At 50.9% G+C, this 19874-nt stretch overlaps 1 protein-coding gene and 1 non-coding gene across 2 annotated transcripts in view; both read right to left on the reverse strand.

Annotated features, from left to right (window-relative positions):
• GNAI3 (G protein subunit alpha i3) overlaps positions 1-19874 on the reverse strand; it is a 145191-nt gene that overhangs the window by 77483 nt on the left and 47834 nt on the right. The window lies entirely within an intron of this gene.
• On the reverse strand, positions 2545-2710 carry LOC149853913 (U1 spliceosomal RNA). The gene has a single exon (XR_016439073.1). It is a non-coding gene; the product is annotated as a U1 spliceosomal RNA (small nuclear RNA).

Genomic DNA, 19874 nt, shown 5'->3' on the forward strand with positions numbered 1-19874 from the left:
AGACTTGGGGGTCATCACTGACCACAAGATGAACATGAGCCTCCAATGCGATGCTGCGGCTAGTAAAGCGACCAAAACGCTGGTGTGCATCCATAGATGCGTCTCGAGCAAATCCCGGGACGTCATTCTCCCCTTGTACTCGGCCTTGGTGAGGCTGCAGCTGGAGTACTGCGTCCAGTTTTGGGCTCCACAATTCAAAAAGGATGTGGAGAAGCTTGAGAGAGTGCAGAGGAGAGCCACGCGCATGATCAGAGGTCAGGATAACAGATCTTATGATGACAGGCTGAGAGCCATGGGACTCTTTAGCCTGGAAAAGCGTAGGCTCAGGGGTGATCTGATGGCCACCTACAAGTTTATCAGGGGTGACCACCAGGATCTGGGGGAACGTTTGTTCACCAGAGCGCCCCAAGGGATGACGAGGTTGAACAGTCACAAACTCCTGCGAGACCGTTTCAGGCTGGACATAAGGAAGAATTTCTTTACTGTCCGAGCCCCCGAGGTCTGGAACAGTCTGCCAGCGGAGGTGGTTCAAGCACCTACATTGAACACCTTCAAGAGTAAATTGGATGCTTATCTTGCTGGGATCCTATGACCCCAGCTGACTTCCTGCCCTTTGGGCGGGGGGCTGGACTCGATGATCTCCCAAGGTCCCTTCCAGCCCTAATGTCTATGAAATCTATGAAGTAGCAAGGGGGCCAGATCCCTTTTTTTTCTGCAGAGCCTGCCCACTTCTCCCACAGCCGGGGGTGGGGGGTGAGCTGACTAATAGCTGCAATGCATTGTTGCAAACTGCAAAGCGTCATTGCAAACTCATCTAAAAAACCCCGAACTGGTGCGCGTGTAATGTGTGATGCCATTTTTTGTCATGTGTACATCATGACATCATCAAGTGTACATGCCCTTGGACAGCCTTGCATGGAAGAGGTGCCAAAGAGCTGGGAGGGAGGCAAGGGAGCAGGCTCTAGATGAGGGTGCGAGGAACGCTAGGCTCTGTCCCTCATCCTGGCCTGTGACCTGCTTACGGTCACTGCATTTGTCTGCCCCACAGTTTTCCCCACCTGTGAAACAGAGATGAAAAGTGACTTGCTTTTGGAAAGTGCCTGGGAATCTTCAAATATTATTGGTATTAAAATAGCATGGCACTCTGCACATAGAGAGCCAGGTGGGGGCTGCAGAGCAGTCTGAAAATAAAAGGAGAGAATTGCTAAAATAAACCATTCCTTTAAATTTTTCTAGCAGTAGCATAACTATGGTGGGGCAAGGTGGTTAGTGAGTGATTTCAAGGCAGCGCTCTCAACCCCATCCTCATCTTTGCCACCATTCAGGTTAATTCAGTCCCCTTGAACCTATACGTGATGATGCAGCTGTTCAGTGAATTCAGAGCAGATTTGAAATCCTGTGCAGTTCATAAGACCGAGGGCCAGGCACTGAATAACAAAAATAAAACAAACTGTTGCAAAGCAGCCTTCAGCACATGCTGCCCAGCCTGAGTGAGGCAGGAGGTGCTATTGGGAAAAAAAAAATTAGTCTGGGATTGCATAATTAGAGAGTGAACTGTATTGCATTTCAGCCTAAATGGCCACTGCCTGTCAAATTACAAGCAATTGAAAGCTGTCTTATGGCCACTGTAGCTATAGGAGTCACTACCCGCCCTGTCTATAAAACTCCAAAGGGCAGAGTCTCAGTTAGTGCAGACTCTGGTGAAGTCAATGACATTAAGCTGATTTACAACAGCTGAGGTTCTAGCTACACATATAATTGGATGCAGGATACTTATTTGCTGATACTGAGACTGCAAGCTCTCTGCGGGGGGGAGGGGCTGACATCTCCTATGTCAGCCCAGTGCCTGGCATATGGTAGGTGCTATATAAATAACACCGAAGCTTCCCTTCCACTCCCTGGCTCCCTTTGCTGTCTGTCTGCAGGTCAGCCCTACTGTTTAATGGATACTCCTGAACACTGAATTTCCACTTACAAACAGCTTTTCTTTGAAGATAAGCTTTACCAGCTGTAACTCATCCCACAGCATCCACTGTCCCCCTTTGCCCTCTGTGCTCCCCCTGCCCAGGAATGAATGAGGAGCACCCTGATGGCAGCAACAGGAAGCCTCTGGCTTTTTATCCCAGCTGTTTTTGCAAGAACCAGCTCCTCAGAGTCCTTTTCAGGTCACCTGGGATGACTAGGTCATGTACAGCCAAGGAAATGCCTTAAGATCCCCTTCCTGAATGCACTGATATCCAGTGAGACAAGGGTTGTTTACTCAGGATTTAATTTTTTTTATATATTTTTGTTTCAAGGGCCAAATCCATTCTGAATTCACTGGGGCAAATCCCAAGAGTCAATTTTCAAATTTCCACTCAGCAGAGCTCAGTTGTTCAAGTCCGTGAGACTCTCCGGCTGGGCAAGCACCCTTCTTCCCAGACCCATCAGTCTGGCGCTTTGGATACTCCCCAAATCTGTGGCAGGCATCTTATGTGCAAACCCAGGGCCCAAAGACCCCGGGGTTTGGATGCCCCCTAGCCTGGCTTGCTCCTAGGAGCAAGGCAGGAAGAAATCAGGAAAACAGCCCCCCAATGCCACAACATTGTGCAGTCAAGTTTCCTGCATTTGGGGAACGTCACAGGGGTCAGCCTGGCTGGAGTGCATGGGACAGGCCTCACCCTGGGAAAGCCACCTTTGTGATCATGGGATCTGCCCTACAGGTAAGTCTCCAAAGACAAGGGTTTTGCATAATGCCTTTGTATTCTGTGCTTAAAGCCAGAGAGCCAACAACACCAGGATCCTCCCCTGGCTGAACCCAACTAGTGTTAATGGTGAGGATATTGTCAAGTCACAGATTTTATTTTTTTTAATCCCACGTGTGTATGCGTGTGTGTGCGCATGCCTGGAGGAGACGGGGAGCAGGCAGAATGAAGCTTGCCCTGCAGCTACCTGCAATGAGAAAATGACAGTCCCATCTCCAGGACTGTGCAGCCCTTCTTGCTGCCACAATGTCCACCCCATCCACATCAAGGTCAAAGTCACTCGCACAAGATAATGCCACTTAAGACAGGCTACTGCATATGCACCCCATCAGTGGTGGGGGCACAACGGCACTAAAAGCTGCCTTGCTCCCCCTGCACACACCCCTTCCCAGACTACAACAGCCCTGCATTGCTGCTGCCTTCTGGGTACCAGGCATTGCTTATACAAGAGGCTCTTTGCAGATGAAAGCAAAAGACTGCAGCTTTAAGAGGTTCCCCTTCCCCCACCTATATTCCTTTATTAGCTTTCCCTTCCAAAACAAGCCTGCACAAGCGATCAGCACCCCCCAGCCACCCTCCTCTCCCTGCGTCTCAGCACGCTGTGAATAGCTGGTCTTCCCCAAAGCGCTGCTCTCATTATTTCGGGGAGTGCAGTCTGCACCATCTGACAGGTGTAATTACTAGTTGGAAAAGCAGCAGCCTCAGGCCCTTGCGGCTCGCCCCAGCCAAGCAGGATGCTGCGTTTCTTGGCTCTGCCCCCTGCCTCCCCCTGTACCCCCCCCCCCCGTTCCTTTTCTACTCTCTTGACAGCTTTCCTCACAGCTCTGCCAGTGCTTCCCCACCATGGCAAGGATTGCACACCTCCCCCCGCACACGCACGCGTGCGTGCACACATACACACAGAGCCTGGGTTTCCCAGCAGCTGTGATTGGCACAGCATGCAAGGGCTGGGGCACAGGCAGCGGGGCCTTCAGACCTGCCCCCAACTTCCCATCTCAGCTGGGGATGTAGGGGTGGGAGGAAGGAACAGCACAGCTCAGTGGGGGACAGAGACAGCAGCCAGACTGCGACACAGCACAGCTTCTGCAGGTGTGAAATGCCTTTGAGGAGACAGATTGAAAGGCCCGCATGGCATAGGTAGCTATGTGGGAATCATGGAGAAAGGCAGACAGATGGATGGGGAGGTGCCTACCCATCTCGCACATGCATCTCGCTACCTGTCCTGCAATCATCCTCGCTTTGTGACAGTGCCTGGGCCCCATTGGGCTGTGTGGGGGGATCAGTGGTGGGGCTTCAGGACCTTGCTCCATTTCTCATCCAGGGCTGTGTCCCCCAAGGGCCCACTGCATGGAAGGGCACAGCAAAAGTCGCTCCTGACCTTCACTGCTGAGAACCAAATGGCTGTGTATGGCAGATGGTAGTAGCTTGGGGACACAAGGGGAGCAGAGCTGCAATCCTTTTTTATCTAACAGGAGCTACGCTTGCCCAGGCTAGATACTTTATTCAATTAGAACCTTGTAACCAGCACTAATCATCCCCTGAGCTCATTATGGCACAGCTGGGTGACATCTGGCAGGCTCACACTCCTGATCGCGTTGTGAGCGTGGGTCCGCCAAGCTCCTTTGTCAGCCTCCAAAGCAGTATGTGTATGCGTACATAGATATGTGGATGGATTTGGGTGTCTGTGTTCAGGCATGTCCATGTCTGTGTGCATGTGAATGTATGGATGTGTGCGTGTGAATCTTTACATATGTGTGTGCACACTTGGGCGTCACCATGCATGAATACATGTGCGTGTGGATATGCCTTTGTCTATGTAAACATATTTATCTGTGCATACTGCAGTGTCTGTGGGTGTTCGTTGTTTGTGTGTGCATTTGGGTATGTAGTCTGGCCAAGTACGTGTGCAAATGTGGATGCAGATTGAACCAATGCTGAGTCTAACAGGGAGAAAGGAAAGCAATGGCAAATCTTGCACAGTTCAGCATTAGCAGTGCATGCAGTTTTTCAGTGGTCAGACCTCTGGCACTATGCTCATCTCCTGGCATTACTGCGGCTTCTATTTTAGACTCTGGGATCATAGAGGGGAGATGCAGGCTGGTGGCTAGAGCCAGAGAGGTGGGACTTCTGGTTGCCAGATCCAGTCTCACTGTGTGACCTTGGCCAGGTCCGTTTAATTTCCCTAGGCCGTAAATAGATGGGGACCAGGACACCTGACAGGCATTTTGCATGTGCAGTGACTGTAAAGCACCCCGAGATCTTTAGATAAAAGATGCTACAGAGACAGGCAGGGAGCTGTCATTCAAACTGATTAGTCAAAGCTGAATCAAACACTGGACCTGAGCTTGGATGCTGAGCTAGTCTGGTTTCTGATGCAAACCTGCCATTTGGGTCCATCCCTAGCTATCCCATCTGAGTCTAATTATTGTTAATGCACCTCCAGAGGTTCTCCACACTGCCCTTTGCTGGAGAGCAGACACCATGCTCCAGTCTTTGCTTGAAGAAGGTGAAGCTCACTCTGAGGTCATCTGATCCTGGCTTTACTCTGAACAGTCACCTTGTAGAGCAGTTTCAGATTAAAACAAATTAGCCTGAGTTGTGACCCTGCTTTGGAGGCTCATTCATATTGTCCTGGGGTCAGGCTCTGGATACCAGTGGAGAAAGGGGCCTGATCCTGTCTCTGTGTATATCACTCCTGGCTCCATCTGCACTGATCAGCTGATGGACCTTTTTCCTATGCACTCCTGGTCCCTCCTACACCCTTTCTGGGAAAGGGGAATGGCTTTAAGAATGGAAGAGTGGGGCAGGCATCTTGCCTGTGAGCTGGGCCGGTGACTTCAGCTTGGAAGGGAGGCAAAGAACAAACAGGAATGCCTGGTGTTTGATGGTATCAATTACCTCCGGGTGATGAAAGTGGGAAGGGGCCACTTATGCAGGCCCAGCATTTAGGGCTGGGCGTCAGCACGCAGCCCCGGGACTGCATTTGCAGAGGCAGCCTGTTCCAGGTAGTATGTGCACCTCCCAAGACAGGAGAAGGAAGAGCATTTGCAAGATCATCTGGGGGTACTTAGACCTGGTGTCAAGGGAGGCAGTGGTTAGAGCACTTACTAGGAAATCAGACCGCTTGGGTTGTAGTCTCAGGTCTGAGAGGGACGTGCCCCCTAAAGAGTCGAGCAGGAAGTCAGGATTCCCGGGTGTTCTTCTGGGGTCTGGCACTGCTGGACCTTGAAAAAAGCACTTTGTCTCTCCAGTAGGGTTGGAGTGACGCTGTTCAGGAAGCTCTTTGAGGCCTTCGCACAGCTGGGTATGCAGGGCTCAGACATGCCAATGTGCCCTGTGCCTTAAAGGGGTATTATTCTCCAAGAGAAGAAGAGCAGCAAGGGACATATCCATCTGTCCATGATCCATTTACCAGCCTCTCTCTCCCTCTCTGTACATCTTTAATGACTCGGTTCCTGCAGCCAGGTGGAGTTGTGGCAAAAGGGCATCACATAGCCATGCTGAGAGGGAAGCAATTACTTAGCTGTACAGATCAGGGAGTAGCAGCCGGGTATGCCAGCACCAGCTGAACCCTGCTGACACACAAGCCCATATTACCACACCCCCTTGTGCTCAGCAGTCTTGATCAGGGTCTGCTAGAGATCCAGCATCAATAACCGGCCCATGTGCGGCCTTGCAAGGGCCGGCACTCTGCAGGGAAAGCTGTGGGCACACAGACTGGTAACAATCTCTATTCTTATATGGAAGCTTTAGACCTCAAAGCGCTTTAGAAAAGAGGTCAGAATCCACATTGCCTCCTAATGAATTAAAGATACAATCACCACCACCATTATTAATATGCCATGAAATTAACCCCCGTTGCCAGCAACTTTCAGGAAGCGAGCAGAGGTGACAATTTAGCTTGGCCAGCACACAGTCAGAATAGAAAAGTCTCATGCCCCACCACCCGGCCCACAAATGCTAAAATAAGGCAGCGTTCTGCACTGGAAAAGGCACCGGGTCGGGACTCGGGAGACTTGGGTTTTGTGCTTGCTGCTAGGTAAGTCACTTCCAATCTCTCTGTCTTTGTTTCCCTATCCGTACAAAAGGAACAACAATCCTGGCCAGGGAGCAGAGCTTGTTGGCAGCCCACCAGACCTGCCAAGTACCATAAGCCAGAGCCTTTCTGTTGCTCAGCAAACAAGAGCTCAGAGTCAACAGGCGAGGCGACAAAGCTAAGCTCTCATCTGGATGGACTGCGGAGAGACGTGTACAGCTCCCTGCTGCCGTGATCTGCCTGCCAGGAAGGAACGAAGAGCCAGGGCTGCAAAACATTGTTATCTCCGGAGGAGACGTGACACATCCAACAGCAACATCTGTTGCTGGAACAGAGATCTTTTTCTTTTAGGCACGCAATTTCCAGCTGCCTCTGTCTGGTCTCCACCAGCCTGCCCAGCAATAAGGTATAGGGGCCTCGCAGAGAACAAGACCCGCTGGTTTGGTTCTGTCCTTCAGTTCTGTAATGAAGGCTGAAGCAGTGCTGGAAACGAGCATCTCCAGCACACACATGCTTACCACTGAATATCAGACACTCAGGGCAGGGGTAAATCAGCATCACCACATCCATCTCAACAGAGCTGAGGGTGCAGCTCAAGGGACTGAAGTCAGATGTGAGTTGATAGAGTCATTTCCTCTTCCAAACAGCCTCCTGACTGCATGTGGCCCCTACAGTGCTGCCCCCCAACTCTTCACCCATCACTTCCCAGTGCATAACTTACACTTCACTTCCCATCTGAATTTGATCCACTGAATCTCAGGGGAGCTAAACTTGCCTACCATAGGCAAGAGATTTCACTAGGAAAGCCACTAGCCAGTGCATGTCTTTGGTCTCACCTCTTTCCAGGTCTCTGCTTCTGTGTGCTAAGGCAGGTCACTCCCCACTGTGACAGGGACAGGCTCTCCCAGGCCAAGGTGGCTGGGTAGCAGGGAGCTCCTGGGGAAAGGTCACCACTATTTTGACCTCTGTTGTCCCCAGTTTTCTTCAGAGCCATAATGGAGGGAAAGATGATATTTTTAGTTCCCAAGGCACTCAGGAACTTTATCCTATTGCTAACCAGTATGTGCTAGGGAGGGCCTGGTTCCTGGGCAGGAGCAGTTGTGCCTGCAGCCACACCGAGGCAGAGATGTGGACTTACTGCTGTGGGGGCGGCTGGCAGCCGCAGTGGAATCAGAATGGGGACAAGGGGATTTCCCAGGTCCCAGGCCCCATTAACCGCCACCTGAGATTTTTATGCCTGACTAATGGTGACAAACTCCCTCCCACATGCATGCACAAAGATGGGAAGGCACATGAGACCAACGCACGTGCCTATGTGCACAGATGCACTCTCCCACCAAACACGTGGGCACAAATAGACCTGTACTTGCATGTATACACGTCTGCTTCTCCACACCCACACCATGCCCATCCATGCAAACAGGCAGACACAAGCACTCAAACCCCACCACGTATGCAGACCTCTTTCACGCACCCAGAAGCTGACATGGCAGGATCCCACCTGGCTGGGGGTGCAATTCTATGGGGAAATCCAGCTCCTTTTCCCTCTCCTCTGCAGCTGAGCTGCCTCCCCCCAAAAGTCCAGGGCTTACACTGGCTTTCTTCCAGGGCTCCCCTTGCAACACAGCTAAGTTGTGGGAAACCCTGCGCCATCTGGACCCTGTCCAGAGGCAGCAAATCCTCTATGCACAGAAACCAAAAGAAGAGCGGGGAGGAAAGGAGAAATGAAATAGTTCCCCCCTTGTAATCTATTAGTTTGATCTCCTTTAACTACTTTCACTTAATCCACTCACCTATCCCTGCCTGCTGAGCTGGGATCTCTTCCCTGCCCACCCTCTTCAGTGCTAGGTATGTGTTCCCTTACCAGGGAGCAGGAGAGTGACATGGGTCACACGTCGAGATGCATCAGCACAACTAGAGAAAGAACATGCAAGACAGGCCTGGGCTGAAGAATCTGAGTTTTAAATGTCTGGAGGTTCAGGAGAGGCCCAGGGTTCACTTCCCCCTGCACGTGCTCACCTAGGTGAGGCCAAACCTGCACGGCACTTAGCTCTGACATGCTGCAGTGGGAACGAGGGGCTGGGACTGTCCCTGTTCTGCCAGGTCCGAGGTGAGGGCGAGGGGTTGGGACGTCTCAGCTCTATGAGGCCCTGGGGTGGAGGCAACAGGGGTGGCATTCTCCGTGTTCAGAGGCCTGGATAATTTGCGTGCGCAGGTGGTGATCCATCCTTCCCTCAGGCACCGGCTGCGACACTGCATCACCGCAACTCCCCAGCAGATCGTCTCACTCCTGCCAGGCAGTGATCAGGGAGATAATTATCTTGCCGTTATTTATTCCAGGCGCTAATCAGTAGCCCACTGGTAACACAATGCACTGAACAACAGCCTGCGCTCGAGTCCCAGGGGGCGTTCGTCGCTTGGAAGCTTTGTGATCCAAACGGCTTGTAAAACACCAGCCAAGGCAGACGCAGAACGGGGCGGAGATCAGAAGGGCTGGGCCCGGGACCCCAATGGGACCAGCAGGCCCAGCTCTGAGATAACATTACATTATTACACCCGCCTTTTCAAGATGACACTCCCTGCACTGCCCCTCCAACAGGGAGGGATTTAGTCAGCACAGATGAATGGTTTTCTCATCTCGTTCTGTTCCGCTTCGCTGGAGGCAAATGCCATGTACAGGACCTGCTTTAGAAGAAAATGACATTTATCAGGCTGCGGAGGGTGGTGACCTTGGGATAGAAGTGGGGGGAGAGATGGATGAGGGCGGGGGAGAGATGGATGAGTGGTGGGGAGAGGAGAGAAAAAGGTTAGGGAGGAAGGCAATTGTACAAGGATCAATGGGGGGGAGAGGAGGGAAGAGAAAGGGGGCATGAGAAGGAAGTGGTGGATGCAGAGTCAGTCAGGGAGAAAGAGACAAGTAGAAAGAGATGGAGAAAAGGACAGGAAGGAAAAGTGACAGAGGAAGAGGAGGGAAACAGAGCTACTGAAGAACAGGGGAGAGGAGAGAGAAGTCCAGGAAGGAAAAGATAAACAGGGAGGCAGGGCAGGGAGGGAGAGAAGTGGCAGGGGAGCCTGTGCAAGGAGAGGGAGGGATGAGAAAAGCAGGGAGGCTGGAGGTGGGGAGACGCACGCAGCACGCTCGGCCAGGTCAGCCTGGCTCTGGGCTTTCAGCTTGCAGAGAAATACCCCAAAATTAACATAAATGCTACCGTCTAATAATGCTGGTCTCACCTCTCCATGGAGCTCCCAGTGGGCCAGAGCACCAGGGGGCTGGCTAGCCCTATCCAGGCACTAGCAGAAGGCACTTGCCCAAGGTCACAGAGCCAGCCCGTGATGGAGCTAGGAGCAGACCCCTGCTCTCCTGCAGTCTAGCCCCATGCCCCATCTGCTGTACCACATGGCTGCCCTTCAAGGGGCACCTTGGCTCGAGGAACAAGCACTAGTGTAGGAACCAGCTGGGATTGAACAGCTAATACGCCCATAGCACCTCAAGAGGCAATGCCAGCCAAGAAGCTGACAGCACCAGTGCTGGCTGGAGACCGAACCCCCATGGTGTGACACTGAAACCCAGCAGCTTGAGGGACAGGGGTTAGCAGAGGATCTTTGCCTTAAAAATGTCTCTTCTACTTCACTGATGCTGATAATAGTGAGATCCTTAAGGCCCAATGCTCCTTGTAATACCAGGTCTTCTCCATCTGCTGAGAGCCAGCTTGAACCTCTCCGGATCCTCCAAGGTGCATGCATGAGAATGAGTGGAATTAATATATTTGGACTTTTTGGACATTTCCCTCCATCTGTTATTTCACTCTCTCTAGCCAAAGGGAGTGGTAGAAGCTTGGTGTCCCAGTAAAGTCACCAAACTGAGCCCTAGTAGATGTGAGTTCAATTCCCAACTCTGCCATAGAGTCCCTGTGTGACCTTGGGCAAGTTGCTTGATTTCTCTGGGCCTCAGTTTCCCCATCTGCAACATAGATTTAATAATTGTGCCTGTTCAGACTTAAAGCTCAAATTGTACCTTCCTATGCATTTGTGCAGCACCTAGCACACTGGAGTTGCGGTGGGACTTTACAACACAAGCAGTAACCAATCAGCCTTGCTTTTCAGTAACATCCCCTCAATCTCAAATGGTAAGAGTTCCCTTGAATGGCATATGAAGGATAGCTGGGAGTAAGGGATTTTTGGAGCTGGGAAAATGGTAGCGGGGTTGTATATCCTTTGCATTTCAGGCCTGCATCCTTCCCTCCCTTCTCCTGTCAGACGTTTTTACCCAGATTTTTATCACTGCTTATTTGTCTTCAATTCCCTTCCCTCTAATTTTGGACCCAAAAAAATGCACAAATGTTTGCATCTAAAAATATGTCTTGGAGCCAAGGATACAAGTGACTTACGTAAGAGAGGCAGAGAGAGGACTGGGTGGTAAGGATAGGTCAGGATGGGAATAAGCAGCATGTTGGCAGGTGGGGGAGGGGGAAGGACACGGCTTGCCGAGTGAAGGTTAAAGCCCTCTGGTTGCGCTCTTCATTCTCATGAGATCGCTGCTTGTTCTCAGACTCCTGGCATCTGGATCCAAACAGCTCTGTATTCACTGTACACACACATGCTGTACTGTCATTCCAGGCTACAGCAGTTTGGTTTGCTGAATAGCTCGGTCACTTTGCAGAGCTGGGTCAGCCCATCCTTGGGATGGATACAGGAAGGATTCGGCTGCTCTATAGCCCATGTTTCCAGTTTGCTAGACTTGGAATAGCCAAGGATTGGTCAAAGCTGGAGGGAAGTCCTTGACATTCACCAAAGCACAAGGGTGCAAGGCCAAGAGAAAGACAAACAACCAGCCCCTTGGGCAGGTGGGTTCAGAAAGGGGTAGGCTGATGAATGCCCATGGTTCAGTTCTTCCCCAGCAGCTGAGGGCTGGGGAAAGGAGTCTCAGCCCCATGAGATGCAGTGACATCTTCTTTACTAGCTGGGGCTTCTTTACTAGCTGCCAAGTTGAAGGCAGTCCACCCTAATGGTTAGGCCACTGAGGGAAGGCAGGAGCCAGAAGCTGAGTCAGGGTTTGGGAGCCAACAAGAGGAAAATCCAGAGTCAAAGACCAAACACAGGCCAAGATCAAAGTGCAGGAACCAGATGCCAAGTTACCGGGTCCAAGGAACAATCTGCAAACTAGAGTCTAAGAGCAGGCCCAAGCAGGATGAGCAACCAGGAGACTGAGCAAAGCAAACCAGGGTGCAAACTGTTTGCTGGCCTAGACTAGAGTCTGCTGCCACAGCTGGAACTAAATGAGGAGGGGGCGCTCCCAGCAGCCGATCAGCAAGCCAGCCGGTTAATTAGCTGGGTCAGAGCTTGTCAGCTAGAGCAGCATTTCTCAACCTGTGGGTCACAGCCCAAAAGTGGGTGGCAAGAACATGTGAAAGGGTCGCAAACAAATTTAAAAAATGGATCAACAAACTTTAAAAATGGATTCTCCTTTAAAGGAGAAAAACATGGAAAACTGTGGCTTTTGCCTTGCAGGAGGGGATGCTTCCCTCCCCCTGGCCCACACACCCACCCCCTGCCCTGCACACTGGGGACCTGGGGCCTGGGGGCGGGGGGCAGCAGGTCGGGAGCGATGGGCACTGGGTCAGGACTGGCCATTGATGTTTACAAGTAGGTCCTGATACAAAAAAGGTGGAGAACCACTGAGCTAGAGACTCCAGGCAGGTGTGGCTGCCTGGACAATTAGCCCATGCTGGGCTGCCTACTGGGGTCTGTCACTGATGTGGTAGCTAAGGGAAGGCAGCGCAAGGACAGAAGCAATGGACTGAGCTGTTTATCAGATCTGCTTTTCACCCAGGACAGGGCAAGCTGCTGGAGCGACAGGCTGCCCCTGCCACCTGGCCACTGCCATGGGCTGCTGCTCCCTCCCACAGTCCAGGGCCACTACCTCTGCAGCCTCACTTCGCAGCATGCCCATGCCCATGCCCATGCCCCCTGCCTCTGCCTGTGCTACACACTGCCCGCTCCTGCCCGCAGTGGCTGTGGGGAGGGCTAAGTTTGGTGAGGGCAAGCAGCATCTGCTGTGAAGGGAACCTGGGGGCAGGGAGGTAGTGTTGCGGAGGGGACCAGCAGCATGGTTCAGGGTGGGGGAGGGGACATCCCATGCCACCGATCCCCTGTGCCACTGCAGACTGGGTCCTATCACTGCGTGGGCCAGATCTGGCCTGTGAGCCATGGGTCGCTGACCCCTGGAGTAGGGGACATGCATATAGACAGACTTGGAAAGGAAAAGACAGACGATGGACAGAAGGCCAAGCTGATTATTGGAAAAACAAGGGCTGTATTCCTCCAATAATGATTGCCAGCGGGACAGTTTGTTGGGGAGGGAGCATAAGGGACAGGTGAGAGATGGGTACTGTGTGCGTCTTTGTAAACAGTTTAGGAGCCAGAGCTCCAGCTGCTGCAGTGATGTTCTGGTGACTGAACCAGCCCAGGACCTGCCCGTGGATCCCTCTATGCTTACGCAGCAATAAACGGGCAGCACCACTAATGTCACCGTGTCCTTCCACCTCCCCCTCTGCCAGGCTCGTTTCCTCTCCCTGTTCCCTCACACACGGCGCCCAGTTGTGAGCTCAGTGTTGCAGGGATGCTGTACCATGAAGGGCTCGATATGTGTGGGTGGATGGGATGGAGAGATACCAAAGGAAACCACACTTGGGTGAATAGGCTGCCTTCCAGCCCCACATAAGCCAGGAGGAGCCATATTAGGCAGATTTTTCTCTCATTCACTTTGATGTGAATCAGAAGTAATTCCTAGCTAGACTAGGTATTTACAGGGTTACTTGTCACAGTATCTGAGCTCCCCACACATGATCCCCCCCACCACACGCACACACACAACAGGGTTGTTATTCAGGTCATAGATGAGGATCTAAAGCCCAAAGAGATTAGGTGGCTTTCCTGGGGGAGGCTGTGTCAGGGCTGGGACAAACCAGAACTCCTCAGCCCCTGTCAAACTTCCTAACCACCAGACCAGCCTGGTGTAACTTCACAGATCCCATTCATGCTACCCCATCATGATACAGGATCCCTGCACTTCCACTGGGGTTTCTTCTCCTCCTATTTCCCCGATGTATATCTGGACTAACTCCATGGGGCCAATGGAGTGACCACCTGGGCTTAGTTGGAGCCGTGCGTCCAGTCTTGGGGCCCCCACTACAGAAAGGAGAGTACAGCAAAGGGCAACAAAAATGGTTTGGGGCTGCGGCACATGACTTCTGAGGAGAGGCTGAGGGAACTGGGCTTATTTAGTCTGGAGAAGAGAAGACTGAGGGGGGGGGGTTAATAGCAGCCTTCAACTACCTGCGGGGGGGGCGTTGAAAGAGGACTGAGCTGGACTGTTCTCAGTGGTGGCAGATGAGAGAACAAGGTGCAATGGGCTCATGTTGCAGCAAGGGAAGTTTAGGTTAGTTATTAAGAACTTCCTCACTAGGAGGGTAGTAAAGCACTGGAGCAGGTTACTCAGAGAGGTTGTAGAGTCTCCATTGTTGGAAGTTATTAAGACCCAGCTGGACAAAGCCCTGGCTGGGGTGATCTAGTTGGGGCTGGTCCTGATTTGAGCAAGGGGTTGGACTAGATGCGACCCCCCCAAGGCCCCTTCCAGCCCTCATGTTCTGTGATTCTACGATCCTACGAAAGAGCTGGGACCGCGGTGCTTCAGTTCCCTCTTGGCCAGGCTGTGGCTTACTCTGGGGGAAATGGCTTGGGTTAGGAGGTGGGACAAGGGTGGAGCCTGGCTCAGAATTAGCACAACGGTGTTAGTTCCCGCTAACTATGCTGCGTGATACATGCCTGCAGCATTCCTGATTTCCTTGTTAGCAACCTGCCTCTTGTCACAAGCGCTGGCATGATATCCAAGGCCTTTCCAGTCATTATTGCCAGGAGGATTGCAAGACTGAGCTGGGAACGCACAAAGGCCAGGCTTTTGCAATTATTTTTAATTCAGTTCAGCTCTCCGCATTCCCTAGCAGGGCATCCACTTCAATTATCTTTCAGCTGGTGCTCGTTTAAGAGTATTATTTCTCCGCAGGCACAGAGGAAGCAGAGCACAGCACACACTCACATTTATCCATTTAGCAGGTTTAGCCAGTGCTAGGTCCGTCGTTCACAACCTCCTATCATCCACCACACACAAGTCTGCCTCCTGTAATTCCTTAATCAGATGTTCTGTTTCTGAAGCCTCCCTGGGACATCAAAGATTTACGTGGACTGACAGTGAGGGAATCCTTTTGCAAGAGATGTGTGCTGATGCCTTCCTGCTGGAAAGTCAAAGGTGGTTAGGGGAAGGATAAGTACCCTCCAAGTGATATTAAGGGTGGGGATTTAAATGCATATAAGTTAGGGTATTGGAATGGTTGGATCCCTCACATGGGCCAGCACCAAACCCGTCCCAGATGGCTCAGCCAAGACCATCCAAAATGACTGCTGATTCGTGGTACCTCCGTTTCCGAATGCCCACCTTGAGGTTGTGGCGCGGCACCTTTGGTGCTCCCCACTTTAAGGGGCTTGAGCAGGCAGTGGAGTAGCTTGGCAGCTGCGGTTTGGCCTAATTAAATGGTTGCATGACCAAAAAGGGGGCCACCAGACTGGAGGAGGGCTGGGCAGCCTCAGTATAAGCCGAGGCTCATTTATACACATATCTTTTCGCCCCACGATGCACCAGGGAGCTGGTGAGTCAGATGTGAGCTGACGTGCACTTTGCTGTGTAGCATGCAGTTGTATAAGTGGCTAAATGCACATCAGCATGCAGAAAACTGTGGTGGTACGCTTTCGAATTGAAACACCTTCGAGGTGTTTCCGTTCAAAAGCACGCTGCTGCCATTTTCTCAGCGCTAATGCTCATTTTGCTGCTTATACAACTGCATGCGGTGCAGCGCCTGGCACTTCTAAAAGTTGCGCAAGCATGCGTACAAATGTTCTCGGAGCTGAGCCAGCAATTACATCTAGGGAGCCCGAGGAACAACATCACTCAGCCTGCAGCTCCCAGAACACCTGGAGGTCAAGGTAGGAACTATGGGGATGGAGGAAGTGCCTGATCCTGGGACATGACCTGAAATTACACCCTGCTGGGGAGGATGGTGTGGTGGCGCAGTCTCCAGGAAATGCTACACCTGTGCCTGCCTCCCTAGTGAACGGTGAGTATGGGGCACCGTAAAGTCTCAGCCCCCACTGCCTTGTGGGCAGCCTGTGGAGGGGAAAGTCTAGGGGAGCATACCCCAACAGAAAAGCAAAGGACCCAGGTCCACTGAGTGGGGCCTGAGGCAGGGTCCAGGCCCATAGAGTGGGTCATAGGCTATGTTAGGGGTCCAGGTATGTCAACAGACACCTGAGTGGGCCATAGGCTGAGTGTGAGATGCCCAAGGCCAGAGAAGGCCAGAGGCTGGAGTCAGCCCAGCATGTGGAGCAGTAGGCTGAATGCCCATTGTAGACTAGGGCCTGAACTGGGTGGCCTGAAGGTCTGTGAGGGATCAAGACCATGTGTGAGAGAGAGGAGGCCTGAAGTGCTGTATGGAATAGGGCTAAGGAGGCCTGAAGTGCCATACAGAGTAGGGCAGAGTGCACGTGGCCCCATTGAGAGAGGCAGAGAGGCCAAGGCATGTCTGAGGACATCTGAGGGCAAGCTTGGGTCAGAGGCTGAATGTAGCTCAGCCAAGGGGTCAGGAGAGTTGGAAGTGATCTTGGATGCCATCTGCAAGGCATGGGACACAGTGTAGGGATGGTTGGGAGCCATGTAGTATGCCCTTGGCCTGCTGAAGAGTAGTAATTACTCATCAAACAAACTTTAGTTCAAGCCCCCCACCACTATTTTTAAGTGCGGGGACACTGTTATACGAGACGTGGTGGCATTTTAAGTAGAGCAGTTCTCAGTGTTGCTCTAATTAAAGCACCACCTCCCCAACTCCCCTCAGAGCAGCACATGCAAAAGTGCCCAGAGGCACTAGATTTAATGCACATTAACTAAAGTGCGTTAATGCATATGTTGATGCACTCTTTGGTTTTGAGGTTGAGCTGGTTTTCATCTGAGCTGGACAGATTTGTCTGTTTCCTAGTAGGAAGTCAAGACACCTTGCTGTCTCCTATGAGTCCTACAGAGAAAGGTGGGCATGCAATAGTCACCCATTTTATTACCAGCTCTGAATGAATTTCCCAGGGCAGAAACTTTCTTGGTGAACATCTAAAAGCTTGGTCTGCAAAGGAATTATTCAGTTCCCTTTTAATACATAGACAACATTTGTCTGTGTACCTGCAGACATATTTTCAGGTACTAATTAAAACAGGCCCTTGTTTATACTCGGATCCTATTAGAAAGAAAGTGTGATCTTGTGATGATATCTGGGACTCTGGACTTGGTTCCTGGCTTTGTCCTGTGTGACCTTGTCTTATTTCATTTTCCTCTGCCTCAGTTTCCTATTGGTAAAATGGAGATAAATATTCCTTTGTCGGTTTTCTCAACCAAGACTATTAGCTCTTCAGGGGAAGAACTATCTCTTACTATGGGTTTTACAGAACCTGAGAAAATGAGGCCCTCATCTCAACTGGGGCATCTAAGTAGCACTGGAATACAAATAATTAATGCTAATTAGAACAAGAACACTAATTAGTATTGGAACAAGAACACTTACTTTATTAAGGTAATAAATATCTGGCTCAAAAGACTCCTGGCCCAAGAACAGAAATTTGAGCCACTCTCTACAATTCGCTTCTCCTTCAAGTGTGCACAAGCGCAAGTCACTATATAATCTTATAGCACCTCTGAAACATTTGTAGTACACCTCAGTGCTGTATGTCAATGAAGAAGAACCGGGTGTTTCCAAAGGGTTATCCTCATACTGGGTGGTATCTCAGCCCTTCTGCTCCTGGCCACGTCCAGGAAGTGCAGAGAGGTGTGAATGTATCATTATCTAATCCCCCGCTAAAGCAGGATCATCCCGGTCTAATTTATCCCAAATAAATGTCTGTCTAACCTACACTGAAAAACTTCCAGTGACAGATGTTCCACAGCTTACCCACCTGCATAGTTTGAAAGTCTGTCCTCCAACCTAAGTTTCCTTTTTTTATCTTTTTCGCTATTTAAACCCACTATTTTTTGATCTGTTCTCAGTGGATTATATTCAGTCCAGTAGACCAAACACTGACTCAACTCAGTCCTGCAGGAGACTAGATACTGGACCACGGGTTGGCAATGTTTTTGGGCAGAGTGCCATAAACATCCACAACCTCAACTTGTAAGGTGTTGGCATGCCAGGGGTGGGTGGCAGGGTAGCTACGAGGGACCCGATTCTTGTTTTGGCAGTGCAGCCCCAGCCCTTTACCTGCCATCTGCCCCAAGGTGCACCATGCCAAGCAAAATACCTTCATGTGCCATGTTCTGACACCCATGCTGGGGGGCTGCTTACCCCCGTACTGGACTATGAGCAGCCCAGTTTCATGTGCAAATCCTCAAGCACCCAAGAATACTAGAACAAAGCCAGCAATATTTTTCAGCACTTCAAAGATAGGTTTGGCTCAGGCTGCATTTGGATCAGCTCTTGCTTCTCCAAACTGTTTTGATCATCCTGGCACCTTGTGCAGCTCTTCATATTGTTCTGCTTTTGATTCATTTACATCAAGTGGGCCAAATACTGCTCTCTCCTGCTCACTGAAATCAATAGGGTTATTTAGGATTTACACCACAGCCACTGCAATATTTTTGGCCTGGCATATTTTCATCAACTCATTCCAGCCCATTATTTGTCATGCCCCTTCCTGAGCAATTTCTGCTGAGCAGAGAGGGTGAATGCTCTGTTTGAGAAATTGCAGTGGAGGGAAGAACCAGTCCCATAAGTGACACGCAAATTGAAAGGCACTAATAATTTATGATTGTTAGCAATTTCCTTGCTGTCTCAGTTAAAAGTAACTTCGAAAACTACAGCTAAGATGAAACAAAAAACAGCAGTTTCCAGGGCTGACTTTTGAGTGGTGGGGAGGAAAAATTAATTTTTCATAGCTGTCTGTCCTCCAGTTTGTTTGAAAAATAGCAAAGTGCATACAATGCAAAAGCAAAAAGGTTAGAGGTATCTCCCAAGAGCAGGAGACCGCCACAGAGATACCTGAGAGAACCCAAGGGCAAGCCCAAGTACATTTTAGAAGCTGCGACCAGCAATTTATCAAACATTTAGATGCTTTTTTTAATGCCACTCTCCTGCTATAAAGGGACAGACCAGTGATCCACCTGCTTTTCTTCCATTCACAGAGCAGCTGCCCTCACCTGATGCTTCAAAGAATTGGTGAAAACATTTTTAGAGGACTATATCTTTTGTGGGTGTGCAGGCACTTCAGGGGCCACTTGATTTGGAAAGATCTCTGTAACCCCTGGGAAGGAGGCCTTGCTGTCCAAGTGTGCTAGAGTGGGAATGAATCCTCTAATGCCCACATTTCACCCTAGCTTAGGGTAATAAGATGGTTAGAGCCCAGGTATTAGTGACCCAGCCCCACCCTTTAGCTTTAGCCCCAAGGCTACTTGGGAAAGGAGGATTTTTCTCATGGGGGGGAAAAAAAATGTTTGAGCAAAACTCAACAGTTTGAGAACAACACAAATGTTTTTTTCTTTGAAATGTCTCATTTTTATCCCCAAAAAACCAGCAGCATTCGGGTTTAAAACAGAAGAATGCTGATTTTAAATGGAACAGTTGGGGTTTAACACACGGGGAATGATTCAGCTTCACCTGAAACCTGCATCCTTTGATGGAAAGAGACATGCTGTGCTCACACCATCTCCACCAAGGAGGAATAGGGTTTCCTTTTTCCTGTGCAGATTCTCCACTAGCTGATTTTCCGCCCCTTGGGGATGGGGCCCCCAACCACCCCGTCCCTGCTCATACCTCCCTTTCCCCTGCCTGCTCTGCCCCGTGCCTTCACGCCAGGCACTCTGATCTCCAGGGTGTTATGGTGCTGGCTCCTGGCCGTGCTGCCAACCTGCTGGTGCACATGAGAAGCAGCAGAGGGTCTGGCTCGGGCAGCAGAGCCTGGATCTGCAAACACGTCCCCTTGGCGCAACACTGCCTGTTCCCAGTGGGCATCAC

The sequence above is a fragment of the Crocodylus siamensis genome, chromosome 13 (assembly GCF_052110815.1).
Source record: "Crocodylus siamensis isolate JL-2025a chromosome 13, ASM5211081v1, whole genome shotgun sequence".
Lineage (NCBI taxonomy): Eukaryota > Metazoa > Chordata > Crocodylia > Crocodylidae > Crocodylus > Crocodylus siamensis.